We start from the raw sequence: 20,767 nt of genomic DNA on the forward strand, positions 1-20,767 counted from the left end.
TATAGATAGAAGAGGTCTGGCCAATTCCACACACAGTCCTCATGCAGCTCTGGTGCCATCACAGCGGCATTAGGTTCACAAGATGCTTTTCAAAATAGGGCTTTTGCGCATAATACATGGTCCCACCTCTGCTGCGTACTAGTCAGCTGCTGCCCTCCACCCCAGAGGCAGCTGCATTTCAGATATGCTACACAATATGTACAATAGTTCAACGCACAAAACACTGTAATGTTAAATATTTACATTTTAAATCAGTCAAGAGGAAAAATGGATGCTCAGGAGACAGTTGACAGTGTAACTTCTTGATCTCCCATAACAGTGGGGATGGTACAAGAGCAAAGATGGTTTTGTAGCTAAGGCACTAGACTAGGAATCAGAAAACCTGGGTTCAGCTGTGTGTGTGTGTGGCCAATCTGCAAAGCAGCCACAATTGCCAATTTAAACTCCACCAGTGCACTTTGCTGTATTCCCCAGAATCCCATCATTCATTTTAAAGTATGAAAAAGTTCTATGCCCCTTGGTTGGGAAGATCCGAGCACTGCGCCAGATTCCAGTTCCTCTAACAGCAGGAATGCTAACTAGCTCCATCCAGGCTAGGAAAAAAAGAGCCACAGGGAGAGGACACCATCCCTGGGAAATTCCACAGGAGGTTAAAACACTCAAAAGGGAAACAGAGGAATAAAACTGAGAACTAAGAAAAATCTGTGTAAAGCACAGGACTCTTCATAACCAACAATGCAAAACAATCAAGTGAAGCTTCTGAAGCAGAGCAAGTGCCCAGACAGACTCCTGGGGCATATTTCAGGGATCCAGGCTCCTGGATTCAGTCTCACCTTCACAGTCAGGACTCATCTACACTTGGAACACTACAGTGCCACTGTAGTGTTTCAGTGTAGACACTACTGACACGGACGGGAGGGCTTCTTCCATCGGTGAAGGTAATCCATCTCCCCGAGAGGCGGGAGCTAGTCAACAGAAGAATGTCGATGGATGCTGCCTAGCACTGTCTACACAGGGACTTACGTCAGCTTAACTATGTTGCTTAGGGGTATGGATTTTTCATGCACGCGAGCGACGTTGCTTGGTCAAGATAACTTTCTGGTATAGACCAGCCCCAAATCCCTGCCCTGCAGCTGGATTGTGTCAAGGAAAGATGGTGCCAAGGAAAGTTTCCCTGAAAACCACCACATGGCCACTCCAAAATGCTACGGGCCAGCCATGTGAGTCACACCACTGCTGAGACCACTTTCCTGCAGCCCAGGTAACAAAGGGGTTCTGCAAAGGACTGGATGTAAGCAGGGATACGAAACTGGAAAATCCAAGAACTCCCTACCTGTAACACCAGAGAAAGAGTGGGGGAGATCATCTCTCTTGCCCCTCAAATGGGAGAGAGGAGCATACCATTCAGCAAGCAGAGGTGTTTTCTATGGGGTCCTTCCTTTAAGCAGGACTAGCCAATGAGCCCTAAAAAGCGGCAGTTCCTAAACCTTGCAAGCCTTGCCTTATTAGGTAGGAAGAACTGCAGAGGGGATGAATTATGGGGTATTAATTTTCACCTAGTGTGTTGTTAATGCAGCCAGGAATGGATTAATGCTCCATTATTCATGCACCAGGATCTCCCTTTTATGTTTATTAACATGATCAAGCAGATTAGTCTTAGCACGACACGCACATCCTTCATTGTTTGAGGAAGCTCTAGCCAGACAATCCTAAGGAAGGGCAGTACATTAATGGCACACTCATTAAGGGCATATATGCTGCATTACAGCCAATGCTACAGATTATAGACAATCACTCTGTTTCATCTGCCTATTTATAAATGCCTGTACATGGTTAACATGATAATCCACATAAACTGGGCCCAGTACTAGTCTACAATCTTTTCCAAACCAGAACCATCTCAGGATGGCAGCCCCATCTCACCAGACCCCCTTTCAAGCCAGCCAGCCCCATTTAGCAATCTGGGAAGGGCAAGTCTTCATGATAACCCACGTTCAGATGCTAGGACATGGGTATACGCTTCTGGAGTGCTGGGGTCCCTAGTGAATGCTTCTGCAGCTCATCCCGTTCCCACAACTTCCCAACAGCCCTGAGCCACCCTGGTTCATTAACCACTGGTGTAGCTACATCAGGGCAAACTCCCAGCATATACCTCGTTTATACAGTGCATTGGTGTAAATCATGCCTACATCAGGGATTTGCCCGTGTGTGAAGCTGCACCTCAGGCTGAAGTCCTAGCATAGTCAAGGGTCACATTCCAAAGATCAAATTGTCCCTTCCCCCATCTTTTCTCTCTCTCTCTCTCTCTCTCACTTTCTGCAGTCATTCCCACCAATTCCAGTCATGCCTGCGGGGGATCACAGCTGTCCAGTGCACTGTCCTCCTTCCCTCCCAAGGAAGCAGCCCGTTGCTTAATGCCAAGAACAGAACTCTGACCCAAGGTACGGAGATCCCCAGGGGAACTGGAGCTTGTGAACCCAGCATCCTGTGAAGGCTGCGTTGGATCGGATCACCGCTCTGCATTACAGCTACAAACGGCTCCCTTTGCATTGCTTAGCGAGAGAGGGAGTTACACACCAAACCAGACTCCGACCTCCCTCTGCTGTCCACACCTCAAACCCCATTCAGGGGACCTCTCTAGCAAGTCTGTACCTCACCTTTAACCTACCTTTCCAACCCCTAGCTCCCCAAAACAGCCCCACAGAGATGGAACCACCACACCTGGCTACATTAGGTAGCATCACAACACAAACCTAGTCAGTTTCAAATGCCACCGTGGCCCTCCATGCAGTCTGCCAGGAGACAATATTCACAGAAGATAAGTTAATATATTCCTCTCACACGATCTCTCTGCCACCACATGCACTGATCTCTGATGTCCTGTCCACAACCGAGTTCCCCTTGCATCAAAATTTACCCTTTCAAGTCAGCAAGCAGTTTTCTTCAGGGACTGTCACCTTAGTACCTCTGATCCCTTTGGTGCAAGCGTATCCCTGTGCACCTGGCTGGTTATTAACCTTGTTTCCCTTCACCTTATCACAAGAAGGAAAGTGCTTTATCACTGAACCACAGTCCACTCTGTGTGTATGCATGTGTGTGTGCGCAAATGCTCTTTGTTCAAACAGACCACTGTGTGGAGAGAGGCAAGGGGGAGGAACAGGCATGGGGGAGTTTGCTGGGACCCTCCGGTACTTTCAATGACCTTAGTAGGTGATCAAAGACACTTGAAACTTGTGTAGCGCATGTCCCATTCAAAGCAAACCATAGCCGGCTGATTCTCACCACAGCCCTCCAGAGACAGGTTAATAAGTAGTTGTCGTCCCCATGGGTAAAGTGAAGTGGCAGGGCTTGAGTGGCACACACAAGGCAGCAGAGGAAGTGTCAGCATGGAGTTAGCACTCACGAGTTCCTAACCCTCAGCCCCATGTTCCTTCCATCAGGCCACGCACCTCTACTCCGTCTAGAACACTAACCAGGCCTGGATTTAGGTGACACACAACTGTATCAACTGAAGAGCTGGGGGCTCCCAAACCTATTACCAGTCAGAGAGAGGGAAGTGCTGCAGTTGCAAACATTCAGGTCTCCTTCGGACCCATCTGTTCACTTCCCTCCAGGGTCGGTAGATTTGCCAAGTTTGGCAACCCCCATTCGAAGTGTAGGGCCCAGATCAGCTGATCTGTCTGAACCTGCCTTAACCTGCCAGCGCTGCTGAAGTGACAGTGCGTTAATGTCCAGGTGTACTGTGGAGAGCCCCAGAACCCTGATGGGTCACCACTTGGCATCATCTGACACACCTTTATGCTGTGAGGATGACAGTCATTCTCTGGATGACCTGGGTGAGATGCCTATTTAGTGTTGCAGAATAGATCAGCAAAACCTGCACTGGTCACCAAGGTCTCTTCTGCAGAGCCTGCACCTGGCCCCCCCCAAAAATGGGACTAACCCACAGGCCAGTTTTTAAACCAAGGAAGCTCTCCTGCACACCCGTTCCCAGCTCAAGAGGATTCCAACCAGAGCCCAATCTTCAGAAACTCTCCCGCCAACATAGCACTGTTCACACTGGTCCTTAAATCGGCATAAGTTATGTAGCACAAGGAGGGGGGCTAATTCACACCCATGGGTGACATAACTTATGTTGACTTAAGCTGTAGGGTAACCATAGCCACAGGCTGTGTTTGCACTACCAAGATTTGTCACCAAACACTGCTTTTTTGTGACAAAACAATGAGAGTGTACACAGTGCAAGGCAACGTCAATTTTGTCAGGAAAAATGCCTGGTTTCGGCGTCAAAAACGTTCCACCCCTAGGAGAGGCTTTTTTCTTTTCCCCTCCCTTTGTCGACAAAGAGCCAGTGTAGACGCTGCTGTTTGTTTTGTCAACAGAACCAGCTTCCGCCAGTATCCCACAATGCCTGCCCTGATCGCTCTGCTCAGTGTTTTGATCTCTGCTGCCTGGCAGGCACACGCCCCTCCCCTTTCAAAGCTGCGGGAAGTATCTGACAGCTGAGGGTGCTGCTCTGGTTTGGGGAGCAAAGAGCTTTGAGCAGGGGGTTGGACTAGATGACCTCCTGAGGTCCCTTCCAACCCTGATATTCTATGATTATTCTATGATTGGAATGCTCCTGTTCTGCCCTGCACTAGGAACACAGAGGTAGGCAGACTGCTGTCATGGGGAGGGGTGTGGGGGGTTGGGGGGCGGAGGGGGGAGACTGCTGTGCTGCTTTGACATTCCTCAGCACCGAGAGCTCATGGAGCTACCCAAGATACGCAGCAATCAGCTCGGCCTTCCCACAACATACCCACAGTACATTGCTCACGCAGTCAATGATGGTGCCCACAACGTGGACATGATCGGTCGACAGAGGGAGCAAGTGTGAACACCCTTTGGCGATTTTTGTTTTGTCAACTTTGGGGTGTCGACATAAGTTTTGCTGACCCAAAACTTGATAGCGTAGACAAAGCCTTAGCCTTTGGGCCACTTGAGTGGAGATGGTTAATCTTGTTGCTTTATTTGAAAATGTTTTATGATGTGGAAAGACTGGGACTAGGGGGAGACCAGACTCATTTTCCCTGGCTACTCAAGACAAGTTTTGCAGCTAGCTCCTGGGGGGGGGGGGGTTAGCCCACTGAGCACACTCAGCTGGTGTGTCTCTCTGATCGGCAATGACACCGGTTAATTGGTACAGTACAATCGGACACTAACCTGAATGTCAGGTGGAAAGGGCTAGCAATCAGATAGCTGAACCAATCCAAACCAGGTCTGGATCACTGGAATTGTAGCTTATGAACAGAGACAAACCCACTTCCCAAGAAGGAGAGGACAATACCGAGAAGCAACGTTCAGACTCAGAGAGTGACTGTGGGGAAGAGGAGATGGAAACTGGCACAGGAACAGCCAGGGAGCATAGGGATCAGCCACGAGATGGGAAGATTTTACACACAAGAGCACTGTGGCCTGGGCCTGCAGGATGCAATGGCTCATGAGAAGTGAGGTGGTGATCTAAGCCCAACTCCTAGGACACGTGTGCTCAGCACAACTGGCACAAGTGAGAGCAGTCCCCGCAGAGAGACCAAGTCTGCTGTGACAGCTAGAAAACAACCTTCTGAGGCATAGCATCCTGCCTCCCTGCAGGGCACAGCTTTGGGGATTCTTGCTTTGCTGATGCTTCTGCTATGGTTAAAGAGAGGCCTTCAGTCTCCAGGACTACTGGGCCAGCACCTCTAATTAGCACTAAATTAGATCAGACACACCCACTTTCCCACACACCCCTTTCACACCATTTATCCAAGCAATGATGTCCTCCAGGGTACTGGGTTAATCTACACAATTCCTGGGGGCTGGAGGCATTTGACCCTCCACTTGATGCCTCTCAATCCATCCTAAACCTGCAGGTAGGGATGTGGTTATGGTATCCTTTTACACTGTATCCATTTGTGTATTTTAAAGTGAAGTCCTTTCCAATAATGCTGAGCCGCAGACACCCTGCCAAGCTTCACTAAATAGTAAGGCGACCACACAGTTGCTGCGATGACATTTTGGGAATGTAAATGAACTGAAAACGTTTCCAGAGAGAAGCTTTCTATCCTCTCACTGTATAACAGACCACTGTCTATTGGTGCTGAGAAATCTCTCCTGGGGGCTCCTGGTGAATCAAGCACTGCTCTCTCGTGATACTTTAAAAAGAAAAAAGGAAATGACCTCATCTGTATTTCCCTCCTGAGTGCCAGCTGCCTTTCAGACTGTAGGCTCTGTGCAGCAGAGAGTGTCTGAGTCGCACACAGCGCTGGGCACCTCATGGGGCTTAGATAATAAAATACCGATGCCCCCTGAACCGCTTGATGGCATTGTCCCCTTGCATTACAGAGTCGCACCTCTCCACAGCACAAACACCAAATGCTGCATTTACAAAATGCTTTTGGGGTTGCAGATGTGAACTCATCACACATCATCAGAAGCACAAAGGTTATGGGCGGGACATCTCTGTACAGACTTTGTCTTTAAGGAGTAGAAAGCAGGGAATGAATCTCTCTCTCTCCTCCTCCCCCCCCCCCCGCCCTTGCTCTGAGGCAGTTACAGACCAAAGTCCCTGAAGGTAGCAGGGAGGGGGAAGGTGTCAGGCAAAGCAGCTTTCTGATTGGCTGCTGGGCAAGAGGGGGCAGCGCAGCCACTGGAAGGCCTCTGCCCACCGGAGCTGCAGGGATGCTGCTTAAGCAGCAACGCACAGTAGGCTCCCTACCACACCCTGCCCACAGGCCAGGCCTGCAGCACCTGGGTAGCTCAGCTCTCTCCCTCATCTCCTTTACAAGGCTTTTCTCCTCCCTGTTTTTCAAATGGGTGATCCCCTTAGGCTGTCCGACAGGGGAGGGCTGCCCTTCAGTCCCAAGCCAGAAATGTCGGGGCAGATTTGCTGTCAAAACTCTAGGCTGGAGACTTGCAAAACAGCAAGTCACAGTTTGCCCAGATCTCCTGCCGCCACCTCCCCTAAACAGACTTGTTATCTCAGGGTCCCTAAACCTGTTCCAGGCAATGTTACAACCAAAAAGTCCCAGGGGACCCACCCTTCCCATCTGGCCATAAAGAAGAAGAAGGGAAAAAAAGTGTGGTCTTGTCCTCCCGGAGGTGGGAGAGAGGGTCACAACCCCCAGGCTGAGAACCTGCGTGTTCTAAAGGCATTCAGTTCCGCAGACTCAACACAGTTCGTGCTTCACGGACATGCCAAGATGTCCGAGCACGTAAAACCAGTGGCTGGAGCACATGACTGGCAGCTGGAATGGCTGAAGTGTAATCCCAGCTCTGCCACAGACTCACTGTGACATCTGGGCAAGTTCCTTCACCTCCCTGCCCCAGATTTTAAAGATGGAGTTGTGATTTGCTGAGCACCCCCAAAAGAGCAGGCCCCCTTTAAGGCATCTCAAGTTGGGCCTTAAATTGAGGCACCCCAAAAATTACTAGTCATTTTTGAAAATCCTGGTCTCTGTGCCTCTGTTTCCCCATCTGTAAAATGGGAATAAGAAGGCTTTCCTCATAGGGGTGCAGAGAGGCTTAATATATGCACTTATAATGCACTGAGACCCCCGGGATGAAATGTGGTAGGCAGGTAATGAAGACAGAATCATTTCTCCTGTGAGTGGCACTCAACTGGTTAATAAACTGATGATTTCACCTACCAGGTCCTTTACCCTGCCCAGAACCTGTGAGAGAGAAAGGGTCATGATAGTGCCCAGTGTCAGCAATGTGATACATGTGACCATGGGGTTACAGAGCCAGGAGGACATCTCACGTGTGTCTCTTCTTGCAAAATCCTCAGTCACGTTGTGATGCAAGGTCAGAGCTGTAACAACACCAGAAGTTGAAGCACCACATTTGTTTTAAACCAACCTTAAAGCAAGTAGGAACAGTAAGGAAAGTCCTCTGGATTGCAAAATCTAATACATATTACTTTTCCATTTCTTGGCAACCATGGTGATTTTAAAAATATACATATATTTAATTCACTATCATTGCCAAGAGATGAAGTTTGTTAAAAAGGTAGCCAAAAAGTTTATATAGGTCCTACATTATTTTGTGCCTGATGATCCAGCAGAGGGAGCAGAAGTTAAACTAACCAACCCCATTCCCAGTGTCGTCCCAGTATGTGAGCCAGGAGCTAAACAAAAGAAAACCATTGTGGCTTGAGATTTATGAGAAGCTTGGACGGAAAGGGGACTGGTGAATAGAGAAACTGAAGTTTGCTAAATGGAAAACAAAGCTGGTAAGAAAAGGCATTTCTTTTTCAATATTCTGAGAGGGTCTGACAGGCCATGGAGAGTAAAACCCAAAATGAATAGACACAGACACACCAACTGACTGGGGCCCTTTAACTAGCTACTTTAGGAAGGGTTTGGCATAGATGCAGAGTGAGCGGCTTAGACCATTTATTCAGATTCTTGTGGTCACAAAAGATAGACAAGGGGCTACTGGCAGGGGTATACGAAAAGCCGGGGAATGAGAGCCAGAAAAAAATGTCCTGAGTGCTTTAATACAATCAAGATATAAAAGTCATTAAAAACCCAAGAAGCCTGGTATAAAGAGAGGGTCTCCCTCCAGCTCATTACTTAGAGTAGGAACATGCTGAAGCGAGCCCTGCCACCCAGCTGAGATCTCCAGGAGTCAAAGGCCACATTCATTCCCCACGAGTGACAAGATAAGGATCCTGGCTCAGAGCTGGATGTTGTACTCCAAAAACAGGGCTTCAAAGGCCCCATCAAGAAGACTAAACTTCACTTCTGGCAGGCATCCCTGCATTATCTCATCAGGAACAGCGCCCAATGCCCTCAGAAGGGCTTCTCAGGGCTAAGTGCTCTCCAGTCAGCTTCCATAGAGAGGCACCAGCCTTTCACCTCTGTAGTCTTGGGTTTAACTACAAATGGTCATGAGCGTCAGACCCCATCTTAGGCCCTACTGGCACACAACTGGCAGCCTTGACTCAGGAGAGTATTAAGGTTAGACTAGCAGTGTGTGCTACTGGTCAGGGTTGGGGTGCATTGGTGGAGGGGAGCAGGCTGGGAGCGCTTTAGATCAGTGTTGGGGTGCTTTGGCAGAGCTGGTGGAGGGGCCCAGGGCAGAGGATTGTGCAGGTCAGGGTTGAGGGACATAAGCAGAACTGGGATAGCTAGGAGCACTGCAGAGAGAGTTGTACAAAGGAAGCTCACACACTGGCCATCGGCCAAAGCCAGGCCATCTCACAAGCACGAACATTTGCCCACAATGATGTTTACAGTCTGGTATAAGGCTTATTTTTAAAACTATTTTCCTTCTTTTAAAAAAGAAAAAATAATAAATCTTTTGACCCCTATGTTATCCCATTTGGCAGATGCTGAACGACAGCACCAAATGCCAGACACAGTCTCTGCTACTGCTACAAATATTCAGGGCTACAAATCAGGCAGCAAGAGCTCGGACACGCAGCTGCTGCTGCAGCACTGCACCAAAAGAAAGGAACGAGGGATCGATACTTTCTGTTAACCTCACCCACATCTCTGCCACCCATCTTTCCCTGCCCTGCCCCAAACCCGGTGTTTCCCTCCACCCCTACAAGCAGACATTCTCCAACAGGGTCAACACCATAGGCAATGCCATCTCTCTCTCACCACACCACCCAATGAGATTTCCACTGCAGTGGAAGAGGACAATGTTCCCCTGTGTGACCCAACTGAACACACTTCTACTTCCCTTTGGGGGCAAAAGGGATGGGTCTCCATTTTTTCCTGCCCCACCCCACCTTGTACTACTAAATGCTGGTGAGCCAACTCCTCCACTAAATTGCCTATCCTCTTGGCTACTTTGACAACTCAGGCCTGGTCTACGCTAAAAAATTGGGTCGATCCAGCTCCATCGCTCAGCGGTGTGAAAAATCCACACTCCTGAGCAATGTAGTTAAGCCAGCCTGGACCCTGGTGTAGACAGTGGTAGGTCAAGGGAAGAACCTCTCAGAGAGGTGGGTTTGCTACCGGGATGGAAGAACCCCTTTCGTCGCTGTGGTAAGCGTTTACACTACAGCAGCACAGCTGTAGTGCGGCAGCTGGAACTTTTCTAGTGTAGATATAGCCTTACTGTGGGCCCAATAAGGCCATGATCCTTTGTGTACAGACTCATGTAAATAGAGATAGAAGGAGACATTAGAACTAATGCTAGTCCATTGCCCTGCCAGCACAAGATTCAACTCTTTATTTCAAAGTTTTTACAAGCAAACACTCTCTCTCTATTTTTATCCCCTATGGTCTGTGTTCTGCAGGAGGACTAAATGATCAGGCTGGTTCCTTCTGGCTTTAAAGTCTATTAACATATATTGAAGGTGATATCGGAAATATCTTGAGAATTAGTTATTCAGCAAATTCCCACTAAAGCTTCTTTCATCTCTTGCACATATTGGTATTTCACCAACATCATGAGCTCTGTGTTTTTCTCTCTCTCCCACACACCGACCCACCCACACCCACTTCAAAACTTGATGACCCTGAGTCTCCACCTAGATATCTGGCAGGAACAATTGGTGTGCACTGCTGCCAAGGAGTAAAGAGGATATTGTTATTAGGTAATAGGATCCGCTTAACCTGGCTACTAAGACACACAAGTTCTTGTGTACTTTACTGACCTAAGAATTATTATGAATTATATTCAAACAATTCCAGTGTGCCCTAGGGAAAAGGGCAGCACAAACCCAGTTGTGAGTGGTATCGAGGAATGGCACAAGAGGAAAACAATCTTGTCTAGACTAGGATTTAAAGGTCTGATATTAAATCACGTTACTTGGCGCACTCTAGCTAACGCTTTCCAGAACTCTAGACAAGACAAAGCAATTATATATTAACAGCACCTGCTAAACTGGTTGAGTTAACTTGGTAACTCTTACATCTTTTAATCCTAGTCTAGACAATGCCTATATGAACTAACGCTGTTTAAGTAAAGCCTAGGGGCACCCTATCCCTGAATCCCACCCCGGATGTCTACCCCAGAGCTATCTGAAAGGCAATGGGACTTGTGCTCCTAAATAATTTGGACACTTTGAAAATCCCATTCCAGGGGGGAGAAGCAGTAGCCTAGATGCATTTTTTCTTTTTTTAATCACCACCAATGTGGGAGCCGGTCCTAATCTTCAATCAGCGTAACAGGGTGTGTGGATGTTCAGAATTATGCTAATTGCTTGCACTTCTCTAATGTGCTCCAACTAGAGAGCTCAAAGCAGTTTATCATCTACTTTAGGGTTTTATACTGCTGCAATATCGGTGCACTGGCCATATATAATCAATAGCAACAGCCAAGTCCCTTGTGCACTGAATGGGGACTCTGGCTCTTCTCCCTTTTTGGCATAAAAAACTCTGCATGGGGTACAGGGTTTTTGGCTTTTGGGGGGGGGGGGGGTCATTTCGTTGGCAGTTTATGGCTAGAAGGGAGTCAAAACAGTTTCAAATCACTAATAAATTAATCCAGATAGATACTCTTCCCTCAACTCCCCCGCCACGGCACACACAGACTCAATGTTTCATGTGTGCTCAAGTCCCAGAAGTGCCACAGACACATCAACTTTCACCTTCAAACTGCATAAAGGAGAGGGGAAGGGAAGCACCGAGAGGCCTGCCAATGTTATCAGATGGGGAAGGGAGAGGGCCCTAGGGGGCACTGGGAGACATACAGCAATGGTGACTGCATGAGGAGAGAATTTAAAAGAGCACCCATTGGACATCATCACCATAACAAGCTGCACTAATGCTTCCGGTGGGCCTCAGAGTCCCGCATCGAGCAGCCAGCTGCCCATCACCTGTCTGAGTCTCAGGGGTTCGATGCCATACAACAGCAAGGGGGCCGATGCAGACACAGACGCAGAGGGCAACAGACCTTGATCAATGATCCCAATCCCTTATACCAGGGGTGGGCAATAATTGTTGCAGGGGGGCCACTCCATGAATTTTGGTAAGTTGTCACGGGCGGCACATTTCTACTATATGAATGGAGGGGGTCTGGGAGGGAGTTTGGGTGAAGGAGGGGGTTCTGACCTGGGGCAGCGGGGGTGGGGTGCGGTGTGGGAGGTGCAGGTTCTGGCCCGGAGGCGCTTACCACAGGTGGCTCCCAGCCGGCAATGCAGCAGGGCGCTCAGGCAGGCTGCCTGCATGCCGTGGCACCACGCCGCTCCCGGAAGCGGCCGGCTGCTGGCACCGTGGCACGTCTCTGTGCGCCCCTTGGGGGGAGGGGGACAGCGGGTCTCCGTGCGCTGCCCATGCCCACAAGCACCGCCCCTACAGTTCCTATGGGCCGGTTTCCGGCCCATGGGAGCTGTGAGGATGGTGCTGGGGGAGGAGCCGCCTCCCCCTCATGGTGCCAGCAGCCGGCTGCTTCCAGGAGCAGCGTGGGGCCATGGCATGCAGGCAGCCTGCCTGAGCACCCCGCTGCGCCACGGGACTTTTAGCAGCCTGGAGATTGTGAGGGGGCAGCCAAAGAGCCTGGCAAGCAGGACAGAAATGTTAGACAGGCTGGATCCGGCCTGTATTTTGCCCACCCCTGCCTTATACTGAACCCTGCTGTTTAATGGGGATCTCTAACCTCAGTTCACATGCCCACATGGGAATGGTATATGTAGGAGTGGGGTGGAAAAAGGGGATTAGCCTCCTAGACTCGAAAAACAAATCAGGATTTCCTGAGCACAGGCCTGGCTCCCCCTCTCCCCTGGCAGGAAAAGCAGGCAATCCCATCAGCCTCTCTTCTCTCTAACACAGAGGTAACCAGATCCCTGAATTCTACCATCACTAGAGAGAAAAGTGTTTCTGTCAGCTCTGCTCACACCATGACTATATTCGTTGAGTGCTGTCACCTCCCCCTGGTGTGTGTAACGGTGAGAAGGGAGGTTGGCCACATTTCTTCACACCTCCAAGGAAATGCATACACAGAGCACTTCCTAAAGCATGCCCTCATATGGTCCCTAGGGGCCTGGGAGACTGAATGGAGTGAGAGAGCCCCTCCACACACACACACACACTTTGTTCCTCTACCACAAGCACCTGGCTGTGCACAGAACTGACGCTTCGTAGGCCTGAAAAACGGTTGCACCAGCTCTTGAGAAGGAAGAGAGCACAGGAATCATAAAGCATTTTAAAGAAGAAAAAAGAAAAAAAAAAAAAAAAGTGCTGACATTAACCCTCCCATAAAATACCACAGAATCATAGGACTGGAAGGGACCTCGAGAGCTCATCTAGTCCAGTCCCCTGCACTCATGGCGGGACTAAGTATTATCTAGAGACCTTGACAGTTCCAAGGCTGTGAATGGGCACTCGTATGACGCAATGCACTCATGAACAGAGGCAGTTCCAGTATTGACTCCACATGACCGTCCCTGGAAAGCTAGAAAGGGGACGCGTGACCATGCGCTTACAGGGCAACAACCTTTATGTTTGTGGCCTGTCTTGCAAAATCCTACCATTGCCGTGTGAGGCCACAGCTGCATCCCGTGATCCACACCCCTGAGCAACGTAGTCAAGCCGACGACCTCCGCTGTAGACAGCGCTAGGCGGACAGAAGAATTCCTCTCTCCCATCGGGAGAGCCTCTCCCGTCACTCTAGCGAGCATCTACATCTGCTGTGCCATGTAGCACTTGAAGCGTAGACGAGCCCTTAGTTTTAAAGCAGTTCAGATCTGGTAGGGAGACGTCCTCGGACCTTAAATACTTACATGGGGTACTCTTTGTTTAAAAATCACCATTGTTTGCCAAGAAATACAGTGGAGTCACATCTTACACGGGGGTTAGGTTCTAAAGTCAGCACGTAAGGCGAAAATCGCCTACAGTCAAAAAGAGAGAGACACGGAAGAATGAAAGAATAAAAAAGGGAGAAAGACGACTTCAACGTCGTTATGCGCAAACCGGAGTGCCTCAGGGTGGCCAGGAGCATTGTCTACAATCTGCAACACTTTAAAGTCAAGTCCTTTCTCTTCGAGGTACCGCTTGACCTCCGGAATGAAACACTTGTGGAACCAGTCCAGAAATAATGCTGCCGTCACCCGAGCCTTTTTATTGGATTGCCAGAACACAGGCAGGAGATTTTTGTTCTTGCCTTTTAGGGCACGGGGATTTGCAGCCCTGTAGAGCAAGCCCGGCTTTATTAAATGCCCAGCCGCATTGCCACAAAACACAGTCATAGTCACACAGTCTTTAGCTGCTTTGAAGCCAGGGGCTTGTCTTTCTGATTTTGAAGGGTAAGTGAGGTTGGGCATTTTTTTCCCCAGAAGAGCCCAGTCTTGTCAGCATTAAAAACTTGTTCCGGAAGATAACCCTTTTCTTCTGTGATTTTCTTTAATTGTTCGGGGCAGGCTTTTGCTGCCTCTTCATTGGCAGATGCAGCTTCACCAGTAGTCTGCACGTTTTTGAGGTTGAAGCGGTTCCTAAAACCGTTAAGCCAGCCTTGGCTGGCTTTGAATTCCTTCTCATCAGAACACTGTCCCGCTTCGGCAGGAGGTTTGAACAGCGTGTAGAGGCTAAGAGCCTTTTCTCGCAACGTGTTGCCATCAATAGGCACACGTTTACGGTTCATGTCTTCCAGCCATAAGTTTAATGCCTTTTCAGACTTCACTAAAGTCTTATCACGCACCTGGCTCGTCACTTTAGCAGTTATTGGAGCACTTGATGCCACGGCTTGACGAATTTCTCTCTCGAATCTTGATGGCACGGATAATAGATTCGTTGCGGCCATGTTTACGCGCCATGTTGGAGACCGACATACAGTTTGCATTCTCAATAAGTCCAACACAGCCAGTTTTTCCTCCGGCGTTGGAGCAGATCCCCGTTTCTTCGGTAGAGAACCAGATGAAGTAGTTGGCTCGCGTTTAGGGGCCATGTTGTACGAAAAATACGTACCTTTAAACACTAGAATCACACTCAGCGCGGCGAGATGCGGTGGGCAGTGATCGATCCAGCGGGGGTCGATTTATCACGTTTAGTCTAGATGCAATAAATTGACCCCCGAGCGCTCTCCCATCAAATCCTGCACAGTACTCCACCGCCGTGAGTCATTGTTATTTTTCTTTTTTGCCAAGCGCGTATAGTTGAATTCGCGTAAGTTAAATGCACGTATGAAGCGACTCCATTGTATGAAAGAAAAATAGCCATTGTTTATATAGGACAGAGGCGGGCAAACTACGGCCCATGGGACCGTCCTCCCTGGCCCCTAAGCTCCGGCCGGGGAGACTAGCCCCCGGCCCCTCCCCCGCAGCCTGAGCGTGCCGTGCCGCCAGCACTCTGGCCCGCCACTCTTGCTGGGCAACACGGCAGCATGGCTGGCTCCGGCACGGCAAGGGGGAGGGGAGCGGGGAGTCCCGGGATGGCAGTCAGGGGACAGGGGGTGGTTAGGGGACGGGGAACAGGGGCGGTTGGGGGCAGGCATGTGGATGGGGGTCGGGGCAGTCAGGGGACAGGGAGCAGCAGGGGTTGGATAGGGGTGGGGGGGCCTGGGAGCGGATGGGATGGATGGGTCAGGGATTCTGAGGCGGACAGTCAGGGACGGGAAGTGGGAGGGGGAAGATAGGGGGCAGGGGCCAGGCTGTTCGGGGAGGCACAGCCTTCCCTACCTGGCCCTCCATACAGTTTTGCAACCCCGATGTGGCCCTCAGGCCAAAAAGTTTGCCCACCCCTGATATAGGGCCTACAACAGTTTGCATTCTGCTCCTGCAGAAGGTGCATCAGAAGTCACCTGTCTGTGACCTTGCCATACAACACTTGGAAGCAAATGGCGCCCCCCTAGATCTATAGAGTGTCTTCTCCAGAGAGGGAGGTGTGGGGAAAGAGGCTCTATTAAAATAAACTGCCCTTTTGAGTTATATGTGACTAGGTTTATAAACTAACCCAACAGCCACCACACTGAGACCCTCTGGGCGAACAAAGTCTTCCCATCACATTTCAACAGTGCAGCCCTTTGAGGTCCAGTGTTCAGAGGGAGCTTGCAAACTGTAATTAAAGGCTTGTCTACATGGGTGGTTATACTGGTTTAAGGTAAACCATTATAGTTATACTGGTATAACTTCCCATGTAGACACTTGCTCTGGCAGAAGAGGGCTTTTTTTTTTTTTTTCCCTGGTTTAGCTTATGTCTCTTTGGAAGCCATTTATGCTAAACTGGAAAAAGTCACTTTTATTCTGGAATAGGAGTGACAACCTGGGGAGTTGTACCGGCATAATGAGAGAGGTGTAACTACACCAGCATAAAGCTCCCCGGGGGGACAATTCCTAAGAGGGAAAACACTACACACATGGGCCGGGGGGGGGGGGGGGAGGAGCAAAAGCACTGCAATCTCCTACCTCATCTCATGAGGAAGAGAGAAACAGCCTTCCCCAAGACTTCCCTCATTCGTTCCAAAAAAGAGAGACAGAAGCGGGGCAGGGTGTCCGTATGTCCGTGTGTCCCCTTTTCACAACCTGCTCTCCTCCCCTGGAACAGCCTAAGGAAGCAGCCTTGGTTTGCATAATCTGCTTTCCAAAGGGCCTGTTCTAAGGCACACTGAAGTCAATACAAAATACCCCCGAATGAGAGAGACAGAGGCCTGGTCTATATTAGGAAACTGCATTGGTGTAACAACGTCGCTCAGGGGTGCGAAAAATCCACGCTCCCGAGCAATGCAGTTAAACCGACCTAACCCCCAGGGCAGAGTGCTAGGAGAATTCTCCCATTGGCCCAGCCTACCACCCCGTGGCGAGGTGGAGTACCTTCACCGATGACAGAACCCCTCTCGGCAGCATCTTCACGTAAGCACTGGAGCAGCATCACTGCAGCATTTTAAGTGCAGACAAGCCCCGAGGCAGGAAGGCCTTTCAAACCTAGCACCCGCTTTCCTCCTCTAGAAAAGAGAGGTTTTCTCCTGGGGGGTGGGGAGGCTCATTATGAACTAAATATAAAAAGAAACCTGAAGGAAAAAAAGTATTCGATGCAACTAAGGACAAATTTTTTACTAATTTTTTTTATTTTAGAGGAAGTACTTGCAGTAAGCATGAGAACAGCCATATAGAAAGTAGTGCTGTCTGCCACAGGATATAAATAACTCCAGATAAAGATGTAACACTAATTCTGGTATCATGGAGCAGAGCTTGGACTCCATAAAAGGACTGCTAAATCGAAATCCAGAGACAGAGCCCACCGGGCCTGCATTTCCCACTGCAGGGTGCAGCAGAGAAGGACAGCTGCCTCTAACAGTCCTCCTAGAAACGCAGCGAACACATGATTAGCCTGCAGAACTCTCTGCCACAAGAGGTCATTGAAGCCACGAGCTCAGCAGCATTCAGAGAAGAACTGGACATTTATATGGATAACAATGGCATCCAGAGTTACACCAGTAAGGGTTAAGGAAACTCAGCCAAGAGTTTCGAAAGGGTATAAACCCTCAGGCATCAGCCTCTAGCAATTGGACGTTGGGAGGGAACTTTCCCCAGAGAGCAGGTTATCTAATAACTGTGAACTGCATCTTTCTCTAAAACAGCTGGCGCTCCCCACTGATGGGGAGGAATACTGGTCTAGATAGGACACTGGTTTGATCCAATATGGCAGTCTCAATGTTCCTCACCTCTCAGAAGGTGCCACAGCTGCTCTAGCCTTCCACAGAAAAATACAACTGCAGGGGTGGGGATATAGGATGGCACAGGAATCTACTGAGTCTGCCAAGCCCTTTGTTTCATGGGTACAGGAGCGTACCTGCTCTTCTCCAACATCACATGGTTCTCTTCCCATCTCCACTGTTAGCTGACGCTGCCTAGGAACTCAACAAAATGGCTCCTAGCTAAGTGCATATCAAACAGCGACGCGCTGGTTACTTCCTCCCTAAAGAGGTTAGCGGTTACTCAGGGGAAGCCTATGGATACTATCTCTATGCCAACCATTGGTATTTCCAAGGCAACTACAGTGGCACAAATCCGATTATCCCAGAGAATCCAGAGTCAAAGCGATTCATTGAGTTCTCTCTCTCTCACACACATCAAGTGCTGTGAAATAGCAGTCTCTCTGGTGGTCTTTAAAAGCAGACAAGCTGTTTAGCTCTTTCCAGTATACGATAAAAGCTACAGACAAACAAAACGCACAGTCCTGGATACAGGATCTTTTCTTGCTTTAAGCACATTTCCTATATTGAGTGAAAGTAGATATGGGACACATTTTACACATCAATAATCAGATATGACAATTATTGTCTGAAATTACACATGTACTGGCCAATGCCCCCTATCTCCCAGGTACCAGAGTAATTTGTCTTTGACATGATTGCTGATCCTCAATAAATAGGTTCCGCATAATACATACATACATTTACACACGCCATTGAGTATCTTCAAGGGTTTTTACAAAATTATCCCCTTGTTCAAAGCTTGCACAAGAACCTGCTCTCTCAGTTCCCAGCCCTGTGCTGCAGCCTCTAGACCAGGGTTTCACAACCTTTTTGATACCAGCGACCAGCCTGCTGCCTTCCTAAACTGCATCAGGGAAATCTCAGGGACCGGCACAGGTCCAATCATTGAGAAACACTGCGCTAGACCACCCAGCCTAGTTTTTAAACAGCATACAATAACCACCCTATTAAATCTGATATTAGCGCTCATAAGACAATTGTGTTAACAACAGAGTAAGGATTATCTCACAGTTAAGGAAATAGACTGAGCAGTCTGCCACAGACTTCCTGACCATGGGCAAATCACTTAGCCCCTGTGCTTCAGTTCCCCATCTGGAAAATGGGCATATCGATACTCCCTTTTTCCCACAATGTCTATTTACATGGCAAGCTCTTCAGGGATTGTCTCTTACTATGTGCTTGTACATCACCTGACGCAACGGGGCCCTGATCTCAGCCGGGAGTTTTAGGCACTACTGTCACACAAAGCTGTTAAAACTTTAACAAAATTATTATGACTTTCCAGCAGATCCAAATGTACAACACCTTTACATGTGGGTTAAACGATCCTTTGGGATCGGCGAATCCACATGTAGGAGGTATCACATCTGTGCTGAGCTGATGGATGAACGTATTGTGACACCCAGGAGCGTGGGTGCACATATGCCTGTCTGAGAGGGTGTGTGCAAACTTTCAAAGTGTCACCAGGTCTGCCCCAGACTATGGATTACCATGATCTGCCTGGAAAGAGCAGCTCAAGAATGCCTTTGCACCACTGCAGATACTGAGTAAGCATGCCCATCCCTTCAATGCTATATAAGTCCAAAAGGGGGACTATAAACACCCCATGCCACGTCCTTAACATAGCAAAGGGAGCTCCAGCAGTAAGCAGAGCCTGGCTCATGCATACGCTCACATACCAGGCTTTGCAGTCACTGTGCCATCTTTTCTTGCAGAGCCAAATTCAGACCATCTGTTGAAATATTTCTGCAAATCACTTCTTCCTTTGGGAAGAGCTGGAGGCTGGTTGTGGTTATTTATCTACAGCACTTGTTACTGTAGGATCTGAGCCCTTTCCATTGCATTCTTAATTATATGCAAAGAACAGGAAGGAGAGTGGTCGGTGCATCCCCATCCCCAGGTTTTTGCAAAAAACTTACACTGAAAGACAAAAGCTACTTGGGTCAAGCAAACTTCCGACGGCAAACTGAGTGATAAGACTGTTCCCATAGATTATCCAGCCAACGAGGGTCAGGTCAATGCAGGGTAATTTTGCACGAGCACAAATTGATTTAAAATGCTCCCATAAACAACAGCCAGGTCCAATGAATGAGACAGGTTAACAAGAAAGCCAGCTGCATACGCACACAGGCTGAGAGCTTCTTCACCAGTCGGCTGAAAAGGAAGCTTATGGGCAACATGTGGGATGGTTACAGTGTTGCTGTAGTTGTGTTGGTCCGGACAGGGGAGTTAATATCTTTTATTGGACCAACCTCTGTTGGTGGAAGGGACAAGATCTCGAGCTTCATGGAGCATCTGACGAAGAGCTCTGTGAAGCTTGAAAGCTTGTCCCTTCCACCAACAGAAGCTGGTCCAATAAAAGTCATTACCTCACATACCTGGTCTCTAAAATGCAGGATGGCAGGTTTGTTTTGGAGGAGCAATATAAAACCGAAAAGGCAAGTGAAATGCCCCAAAAGGGAGATTACCTTAGGTGTGTTGCATTAAAGTGTGCTTACCTGGCCCACATTACTATAGTATCTAAGCACCTCACCATCTTTAATGCATTAGCCTCAGAATATACCTGTAAGGCAGGGCCACACGGTTATCCCCATTTTACAGATGGGGACCTGAGATACTGGGAGACCAAGATCTGCAAAAGGTATTTAGGCATCTACCGCCCACTGACATCAATGGGAGTTAGGCACCTCAAGTGATTTGCCCAAGGTCACACAGGGAGTCTGGCAGAGCAAAGAATTGAATCAGGGTGTCCCAAGTCCTCCCCTCACCCCTGCCCTCAACTGGCCATCCTTCATCCTACTGGACTATCCTTCCTCTTCGTCAGACGTTGAGACAAAAAGACTTTTCTTAAGCTTTCTCATGGCTGGGGTAGGGAGGATGGTGTTACTGGACAGCGTACTGGACCTCAGGAGACCCGGATTCAATTCCCAATCAAAGACCCCCTGTGCAACTCTGACCAAGTTGTTTCATCTACGCTGCCTCAGCTCCCTATTTGTTAAAATGGGGTGTTGTGAGGAGAAAAATCTATTAATAATTGTGAGGGGCACAAATATTCCAGCAGAGGGCCATATAAACACTTAGATGAATTGCAACATTGATACCAATGCTGGAAACTCTAGTTCAGACAAGGTGCTGTCATGTA

The 20,767-nt window shown here is 48.8% G+C and overlaps 1 protein-coding gene across 7 annotated transcripts in view; it reads right to left on the reverse strand.

The window, feature by feature from the left end:
• SLC25A22 (solute carrier family 25 member 22) overlaps positions 1-20,767 on the reverse strand; it is an 86,796-nt gene that overhangs the window by 47,136 nt on the left and 18,893 nt on the right. The window contains exon 1 of one of the 7 annotated variants that reach the window (XM_074954778.1): positions 2,918-3,048. The exons of 5 other annotated variants lie outside the window; for them this stretch is intronic. The gene's annotated coding sequence lies outside the window, so the exon portion shown is untranslated. Of the gene's footprint in view, positions 1-2,753; positions 2,890-2,917; positions 3,049-20,767 lie in introns of those variants that run through there. One more of the 7 variants, XM_074954776.1, reaches the window with a different exon arrangement.

Source organism: Natator depressus, chromosome 6 (genome assembly GCF_965152275.1).
Source record: "Natator depressus isolate rNatDep1 chromosome 6, rNatDep2.hap1, whole genome shotgun sequence".
NCBI lineage: Eukaryota > Metazoa > Chordata > Testudines > Cheloniidae > Natator > Natator depressus.